Raw genomic sequence first — 9,801 nt, forward strand, 5'->3', positions numbered from 1 at the left:
GGTCTGGACTCAGCCCCGCAACCCATCAGGAAATGAGTGGGTAATGAAACTGGTTTATGTACAGCGTGGAGTTTTATGTAGAGAGACAATGTCTCCAAAAAAGCAAAAAGAAGAGGAATTGTGTAACTTGCATAATGGATAGAGCCAGAGATCATCATATAAAGTGAAATAAACCAGATTCAGAAAGACAAATGCTGCATATTTTCTCTGTAGCAGAATCTGTTTTTTTGTTTTTTTGTCTTTTTTTTTCCAGAGCTGGGGACCGAACCCAGGGCCTTGCGCTTGCTAGGCAAGTGCTCTACCATTGAGCTAAATCCCCAACCCTAGAATCTATGTTTTTAAAAAGTATTTAAAACATGAAAATAGAAGGTAGATTATTTAGCCACAGGAAGGGGACAAGTTAGGAGAGGGTAAAGGCACAAGAGAGGCTAATGATAGATAGCATGTGTTAAAATGTTGTAATGAACCCATCGTTTTGTATAATGAGTACATACTAAAAATGTCCCTGAGGATTATATTACCACCCCGGCCACACGCAAGCTGTGATGTGAGGCTCCTAGGATACCGTTCTTTGTTTAGATGAAATAGTCAATTTTAGTAGCATTTTTTTAAAAGTATTTATTATATATAAGTACACTCTCCGTAGCTGTCTTCAGACACACCAGAAGAGGGCATCAGATCTCATTACAGATGGTTGTGAGCCACCATGTGGTTGCTGGGATTTGAACTCAGGACCTCTGGATGAGCAGTTGGTGCTCTTAACCACTGAGCCATCTCTCCAGCCCTTTAGTAGCATTTCTTAGAGAGTGAAGACTTTATAATTGTTGCCTTCAGGTCTTATTTTATTTTACTTTTTTAAATAAGGTCTCACATACTCAGGTTGTCCTTGAATTCAGTAAGTAGTTAAGGACGACCTTGAACTTTCTGGCCTTGAAAGTCCTGGAAGTGCTAAAGTCATTGGCTTGTGTCACTACTCCCTGACTGGCCTTCAGTATTTAGATGACTAAAGCTGCACAGAGAAGGGACTTTGTTGAGACACTCCTTCCCTCATACCCTCTGGCTTTGCTTCCCTGTAATGTGGAAAAGCGCAGAAAGAGCTCTCTATGGTTTTGGGGTTCCCACATCATTTTGCAGTAGCAGGGAACTGAACAAAAGACCTGTGGTGTGGACTGCCTGCAAATGACACGTGTTTCTCCATATGACCCTGCTTAACACTTTTCCAGCAACAGGCAAAGAAAAGAAGTTGTTTTAAGTATTTCTTAGCTGTGGAACTTTTCTTAGCAAGTCACTTTCCTGTGGTACCAGTTGGAGATGCAACTTTCCCTACCTTATAGAATTGGTCTGATACAGAGAGGTTCAAGTTACCACTTATGTCAGTTACTCAGATCTTCACAGTACTGGGGACTGAGCCTGCACCTCCAGTGTGCTCTGCAAGGGCTCTACCGCTGAGCTGCGTCTCCTGCTCTCCACTTTTCCTGTTGATGTTGAGACAGGGTCTCACTGACTGTCTAGGCTGCTTTACTGTTTATGTTGCCTGCTAGGTTTTGAATTTGTGGTTTTCCTGACTTACCTGGAATTACAATCCAAATTTAACAGGCTAGGTTTTAGTGACTTTTGATATTAAATGTAGATGGTGCAGCTAATGTTAAAGGAGTTCATTAGCATAGAGAATAGATGAACATCAGGAAGTTTCTAACCTCTTTGGAAAGATAAATGATAAAATACATAGTTGAATTAGATATTTCATGAGTGTCTATCAAGATCCTGACCTTGTTACATATTAAATTAGGGTTTTTTTTCTATACACCCCCCCAAAAAAATACAGGGTTTCTTTTTGTGGTCTTGGCTGTCCTGGAACTCACTCTGGAGACCAATCTGGTCTTGAATTCAGCAACTGCCTGCCTCTGCCTCCCGAGTGCTGGGACTAAAGGTGTGTGCCACTAAACTCAGCTGTATCGGAGACTTTTGTGTTCCTTGTTGTTGTTGTTTTGTTTCTGGTGTGAGTACTGAACTCCACTCAAGGTCTTGCACATGCTAGGCTAAATTCTAACCAACTACGAATATATATAAATTACTAAGTATAACAGATTGCATAATGAGGGACTTAATTGGTCAGAATAGAATAGAAAGAATAGGAAACTACACATGGGAATGGCCAGGTCCCTAGGCTACTAAACATGGTTAAGGAAGAAGACACTTCTAGGCTAGGGGCCATACCTTGTTGGATGCCTAGCCTTGTAGCTTTGCCTAGCTAGATAGCAGAATCATTGTGGGGTTTATGTTGGCAGAAGATTTTAGAAATCAGCATTCTAGAACTTAGTGGGTAGGTTCTATTTACAAGGAAATGTATCACCAAAAGCACTAGACTGTGAAGTTGTTGAGTGAGGTGTTAGAGGAAGCTGCTGGCCTCTACTCCATGCATCGTGGGAGTCAAAACAGCTGTGGTTGGGTTCTAGGGAAGCTGGCTAAATGGTGGAGGCCTGGTGAGAGTTGAATAATGGAACCAGAATGAAAAGCTTCTGAGTTTGCATTAGTGTCTCTCTATTGTCTCTACTGACAAACTTAATATCAGCTACCAGGAAAAAGTAATGATTTCATCCTTGTTTTTGGCCAATGGACAATGGAGAGTAGATTATTATTTTCAGATTATTATCTTGTCATCTCCACCTCCATTTTTTGAGGACAGGATTTCACTATTTAACCTAGTTTGGCCTTGAATTCACAATCTTTCTGCCTTAGCCTTCTGAGTGTTAGAATTTCAAATGTGTACAACCGTAGCCAACTTTAGTTTGTTTCTTTAACACAGTATTGACTTAAACTACGTCTTATTCTGGCCCAGGATAACCTGTGCTTTGTTTTTTTTTCATCATAGGTTTATTTGAGTTGTTTATAAACTTCATTTACTGTGTGTACTCTGTGTGTGTGCATGCACACTTATGTGCCTACTTTGAAAAAGGCCAGAGAACAACCTTGGGTTCATTCTGCAGATGATGTTCATACTCTTTTTTTTTTTTTTTTTTTTTTTTTGGTTCTTTTTTTTTCGGAGCTAGGGACCGAACCCAGGGCCTTGCGCTTCCTAGGTAAGCGCTCTACCACTGAGCTAAATCCCTGGCCCCGTGTTCATACTCTTTTTGAGGTAGGGCTTTAACTGGCCTGGAATTCACGAAGTAGGCCAGGCTGGATGGCCAGCAAATCCCAAGGATCTTATTTCTATCTTCCCAGTACTTGGAACAGACATCGCTATGCTCATTTACATTCTTTTGTTAGACTCTCAGAGATCTGCCTCTTAGGAGGAGCTGGGATTTAAGGGCTGGACCACCACATCTGACACCCGTATCAGTGGCTTACAATTACTTGTAGATCTGATGGAATCTGGTGCTTCTGGCCTCTGAGCCTGCACACATTGGTCCTCTAGAAGAGCAGCCAGTGCTCCTAATAGCTGAGCCTTCTCTCCAGCCCCTGAGATTGATTTATTAGCTATTATTGTATGTGTGTTTATGCATACACATGCATGTGTATCATGAATCCCATGTGAAAGGTTGAGGAACCTGTTGTCATTCCACTGTGCTAGAAATTAAAGTTATCAGCTGGTTCTGCAAGTGTTTTTACTTTCTGTATTGTCTTGTTGACCCAATTTCCAGCAATTCCGTTATTTTTACTTATTTATTGTTTTGTTTTTCACTATGTATCACTGACTGGAACTCAACTTATGTAGACTAGGTTGGCCTTGAACTCACAGAGATCCACTTGCCTCTGCTACTCTTGTGTTGGGATCACCAGGTCCCACAGTGTTCCACGGCTTGGATAGTCCCTAGCAGTTCTTGGAAGTCATGTAGTGCAATTCTTACAACTTTACAGTTTTACCTAGTGTTTATAGTTTTAGTCTTTACATTAGGTGCTTGATTTATCTTGAATTAATTTTATATGTTAAGATTAGGGTTGAGGTTCATTTTTTTTCTCCTTGTGGATATAAGGTTGTGCAAGTATTGTCAACGTTTATTGTAAAGGTTCTACTTTTGCTTACTTGCTTGTTTGGTGGTAATGTTTTGTTTTGTTTTGTTTTACATTTTTATTTAATTTTCTTTTTGAGGCCGGTCTCATTTTACATAGCCCTCACTGTCTTGGAATTTAGGTGGCCTCAGAATGACCTGACTGTCTCTGCATCCAAGTTTTGGGATTAAAGTGTTAGGGTTGAGGATTTAGCTCAGTGGTAGAGCACTTGCCTAGCAAGCGCAAAGCCCTGGGTTCGGTCCCCAGCTCTGAAAAAAAAGAAAAAGGATCGGGATTAAAGTGTATGCCTTGGGGTTGGGGATTTAGCTCAGTGGTAGAGTGCTTGCCTAGGAAGCGCAAGGCCCTGGGTTCGGTCCCCAGCTCCGAAAAAAAAAAAAAAAAGAAAAAGAAAAAAAATGTATGCCTCTACACAATTAATAGATACATATTTTTTATAAGAATGGTTTAAGTCAGGTGGTAGTGGCACATAACTTAAGTCCCAGCACCCAGGAGGCAGAGGTAGGCAGATCTCTTGAGTTCAAGGCTAGCCTCGAGCATAGTCTGCATAGATAACCAGAGAAATCCTGGCTTAAAAAACAAAACGAATATTTTTTTTAAAAATTATTTTATTCTATGTGTATGTTTTACTTGCTGGTATATATGTACACCATGTGTTTGCCCAGTGTCCAAGGAGCTCAGAAGAGGCCATTCCCTGGAACTGGAATTACAATTGTGAGCAGCCATGTGGGTTCTGGGAATTGAATTTGGGTCCTCTAGTTGAATAGCAGGTACCCTTAACCCCCTGTGCCATTTCTCTAGTGCCCAAAACAAATAATTTATTGAAAAGTAAGGGAGTAGTGAGCTTAGGCAGTAGTGAGTATGTAGAGTACTGCCTTTCAGTATTCATGAAGTTACTTAGACTTGGTTCTCCTCAAGCATAGTGTTGTGCAACCCATGCTTATGTGACTTAGTCCATTGTGTTCTGTTTTGTTACAGGAATTTTACTTGTTTTCCTTAGATTGTATCAGACAGTAAAAACATAAACCAAAGACCAAAAGACATATTTGATAACACTAAAAGTATTGCTTTAATTTTGTCTCCTCTTCCTGACGTACCAGGTTTAACTTTACAAAAGCAAGTCTAAATAAATAGGAAGTCCCAGACCAGCCAGAGCTATGTAGTGAGACACTGCCTCAATGATCCTGTTTTAGTAGTAGTAGCAGCAGCAGTAGCAGTAGTAATAATAATAAAAATAACAATAATAGTAATATTGTGTTGGTTATGTTCATTTGTAGTCCCACCTATGTGGGAGACAGAGGCAGCAGAAGAGTTACTGGAGTACAAGTTCAAGGCTACCCTGGGTAAAAGCCAGACCCTATCTGAAAAAAAGAGAAAACCATCCTTTAAGAGAATGTGATAGTCTTATAATGCTTTCACTGTCTAAGGGATATAGTTAATTATTTTGTTGTACTAGGGATTGATCCCAGAGCCGCCTCACACATGCTAGGCATGCATTTTACCCACATGTCCTTAGAGTAACATGTCTTTAGCCCTGGTGCATTTCATTGTAAAAGAAGTAATGAAATGAAAGTTGTAGTAATACAATGCATAGAAAATTATGAACTGATTTTTGATGTGATTTGCAAATTTGCCTGTGAAATGTGAATATGAAGGATGCTTTGGTTAATAAATTACTACCTAACAAGTGCAAGTGGTTAATCTACAGCCATAAGAAAGTGTGTTGGCCTCTGAACTCTGGGCTTCAAGCGCATACTTGCTGCCGGAAGTCTGTGATTCTGCCTGGCTGAGGGGTACAGGGACCAGGTATTGCCTTGCAGTTGCTATTGAGACTGCTTTCCTGGTTCTTAAGTAGTCCTCACCCTGTTTGCAACCCAAGCTCATCCCAGTCTCTCTTATTTGCCAGGACTTTGCAGTCTCTGCCACTTCCCAGGCTTACTGTTTTGTGAATTAAATTAGACCTGAGAAAAACAAACTAAACACCCAACCCAAACAAAAACCCCAACCATTTATTTTGTGTTTCCTAAGTTTGGTTCAGCAAGATCTTCTATCTGGCTCCTTATTTATTGTGTATGCCTAATTTTTCTCCCCTTTGTTTTTCCTTTAGAATCATTGATTAAATCCTATCCTGTTTTTGTATGTTCTTTTTTTTTTACGACATTTTGTTACAGGTTTTGTTCTTTATGCTTTTTAAAAAATATTTATTATGTATATATCATACAACTTTCTGCCTGCATGTAGGCAGAAGAGGGTACCAGATCTCATTATAGATGGTTGTGAGCCACCTTGTGGTTGCTGGGAATTGAACTCAGAACCTCTGGAAGAGCAGTCAGTGCTCTTAACCACTGAGCCATTTCGCCAGCCCCCCCCCCCCTTTTTTTTTTTGGTTCTTTTTTTCCGGAGCTGGGGACCGAACCCAGGGCCTTGCGCTTCCTAGGTAAGCGCTCTACCACTGAGCTAAATCCCCAGCCCCCCTTTATGCTATTCTTACCTGGTACATTTAACCTTGTTTTTGATTCACTTATCAAATCTTTTTGAGAGTCTACACAAAATTTTATGTTTTCTTTGTTGTTGGTTTAGAATTCTGTCTACAGAATGTCTTTGTAAATCCACTTTACCTTTTTGTTGTGGTTTTGGTAGAGATGGGTGATGCCTATACTCTTAGCACATAGGCATCTGGGATAGGAAGAATTGTCCTGGGCTATAGTAAGTTCCAGGCCAGCCTAGGCTTGGCTATACTAAGACCCTGTCTCAAAGAAAACAAATACTTGTGTGCGTGCGTGCGTGCGTGCGTGTGTGTGTGTGTGTGTGTGTGTGTGTGTGTGTGTATACCTATACCTTGCTACCTCATCCTCCTGGGTGCTGGGATTACACTCGTGTACCACCACCCCTGGGTCCTGGAAAAGAGAGCTCCTGGAATAGGAGTCAGGCACTCCACTGACAGCTGTATGCCAGCCCCGTCCAGCCCTTAAAAAAACAAGACGTGTGTCTCATGTATGTGTTTATGGTATATGTATGTATGTGTGAGTATGGGTTCATACTGTGGTTGTGTGGAGGTCAGAGCATGTGTAATATGTATGTGTATATGATACATGTGTGTATGTGTGAGTATAGGCACATGTGTTTAGTTTACATGGCGTTTGTGTGAAGGTCAGAGTATAATTTCTCATGCTGGTCTTTGCTTTCTACCTTGTTCTCTTGTTGTACTGCTGGGTACACCCAGCTAGCTGGCCCACTCTGGCCTATGAGCTTCCAGGATTCTCCTCTCTGCCTGCCATCTCTTTTACTGTCTCCCAACTATGAGCACTGGGATTACAGACACATGCAATTTTATCCTCTGAACCATCCCCCGAGTCTACCTCTAGCCCTTGTCAAACTTTTTTGTTTGAAAAAAGAACTTGGTAAGCTGTTTAGACTGGTCTCAGATTTGATATCCTCCTGCCTTAGTAGGAGATTAAAGGCCCTACTACCACATATGCACTATGCCAGACAGTTTAAAGACTTTAAATTTTTAAAAAAATGTATTGTTTGAATGTAGAGTTCGGCAAGGCAAATCCCACAGTGTGTGTGTGAGTGTGTCTGTGTCTTTTTCTCTGTATGTGTGCCTGTGTAAGTCAGAGGAGAACTCTGGAGTGGGTTTTCTCCTTTATGTGGTTTCTGGGAACTGAATAAATTGTTCAAATTTGTAAAGTACTTTACCTACTGAGCTATCTTGCCCAGTTCAAAGTTTTTTGTTTTGTTTTGGTTTTTTTGTTTTGTTTTTTAAAGATTTATTTGTTTCATGTATGTGAGTACACTGCTGTCTTCAGACACACCAGAAGAGGGCATCAGATCCCATTGCAGATGGTTGTGAGCCACCATGTGGTTGCTGGGAATTGAACTCAGGATCTCTGGAAGAGCAGTCAGTGCTCTTAACCTCTGAGCCATCTCTCCAGCCTTCAGTTCAAAGTCTTAAAAGTGTGTAAGTGTGTGTGTGTGTGTGTGTGTGTGTGTGTGTGTGTGTGTGTGTGTGTGTGTGATGGTATATGCACATGAGTGCAGGTGGCCAAGTGCAGGTGGCAGTGGAGTCAGAGTTGTCAGATCTCAGATCTCCTGGAGCTGCAGTTATAGGCAGTTGTGAGCCACCTGACATGAGTGCTGGGAATCTACTCAAGCTGTCTGCAAGAGAGGACACAATCTTAAAACAAAATGGAGGGGCTGGGGGTTTAGCTCAGTGGTAGAGCGCTTGCCTAGGAAGCGCAAGGCCCTTGGTTCGGTCCCCAGCTCCGGAAAAAAAAGAACAACAACAAAAAAAAAAACAAAACAAAAAAAACCCAAAACAAAACAAAATGGAGGTAAGATTGGGGCGGACACAGATACAGAGAGATTCAGTGAGGAGGGGAAGACCCGCTGTTTTGTTCCTGTTAGGTTTTCCTAGAATGAGTAGACTGCTGAATATGTTGAGTCCTGAGTTTTGACTACAGAATTAAGAGACTAGGTGAAGGGACCATCAAAGCAGATAAACAGGAAGGCGAGGGAGTAGTGCTTGGGGACAAATGAAGGAAAAAGTATGCCAAGGACATTTAACAGTTTCTTTCCACCTCCTAGAGCAGTGGTTCTCAACCTGTGTGTCATACCTTTTGCAGGGTCCCTAAGACCATCTGCATATCAGATATTTACATTACAATTCATAGAAGTAGCAAAATTACAGTTGTTAAATAGCAGTGAAAACACTTATCGGTTGGGGATCACATGACATAAGGAGTGGTAAAAAGGTTGCAGCGTTAGGAAGGTTAAGAACCACTGTCCTAGAGGATTGGGATGGTAATCATTGTCTCCTTGGGAACACACACCTCTAATCCTAGAATTTGGGAGGCAGTGGCAGGTGGCACTTCAAACCCCCTAGTGCAGGTTAGCCTCCTGTTTGTTTTTTTGTTTGTTTGTTTTGTTGTTTTGTTCTGTTTTGTTTTTTTAAGGCAGAATTTCATTCTGACCAAGTTGACCTTAAGTCTCCAGCCTCAGCCTCCTGATTGCTGAATGTGAAATTGTAGGTGCAAGCCACCACTCTAGGCAGATCAGACAGTTAGCTTAACATGCCAGTGCAGGCTGTTTTTAAACAGGACAAATGGCCTCTCTTGTAGTGCAAAGAACATAATAAGCTCAGAGGCTGAGCAGCGGAACTCCATGACCTCGGTGACCACAGTCCATTCATAAACACAAGATCTCAGCTATTTTCATTTTAATATAAGTCCCAAGTACCATTTGCACTGTATGGCAGTTAACTAATCTCCAGGATATCTGAAGAGCATGGTCTGTGACTGCTGGACTCAGTGCCCTCTGTTCCTGCCCTCATGTCCTCTCATTGCTCCCAGGCTTCACCCTCAGTAGTGTGCCTACTACAGTCCTGACTCTGAAGTGGACTTGGTATTAAGGAAACGGCAAGAATTTCAACTTTTTGTAAGGGAAAGAAAAACTGACCTCAGAGGGAAGATGTTCTACTACAGAGAGCTTGTCTATCCCACAGTGGGAAGGGTGTGCTGTGGTGCCAGACACGGCTGAAAGTAGAAGAATCTGAATTCCTCTGAGGGAAAGCAAAAATAAAAGATTTTTAAACAGTGGGTATCGTGGCTCATGACTTTAATTCTAGGACTTGGGGAGCAGAGGCAGACATTCCATGACAAACCTGGTCTGCACAGCCAGTTCCAGTCCAGCCAGGGCTACACAGAAATTTCCCATCTGGGGGGTGGGGGGAGAGATTTGCTTTAAATCCTATCAGAATGGCTTTTCGTGTCTGTCCCCTGTACTTGTAGCAGA

The 9,801-nt window shown here is 41.7% G+C and overlaps 1 protein-coding gene across 3 annotated transcripts in view; it reads left to right on the forward strand.

Moving 5' to 3' along the window:
• The window catches only part of Cdhr4 (cadherin-related family member 4), a 33,251-nt gene that overhangs the window by 22,590 nt on the left and 860 nt on the right, over positions 1–9,801 (forward strand). The window lies entirely within an intron of this gene.

The sequence above is a fragment of the Rattus norvegicus genome, chromosome 8 (assembly GCF_036323735.1).
Source record: "Rattus norvegicus strain BN/NHsdMcwi chromosome 8, GRCr8, whole genome shotgun sequence".
Taxonomy (NCBI): domain Eukaryota; kingdom Metazoa; phylum Chordata; class Mammalia; order Rodentia; family Muridae; genus Rattus; species Rattus norvegicus.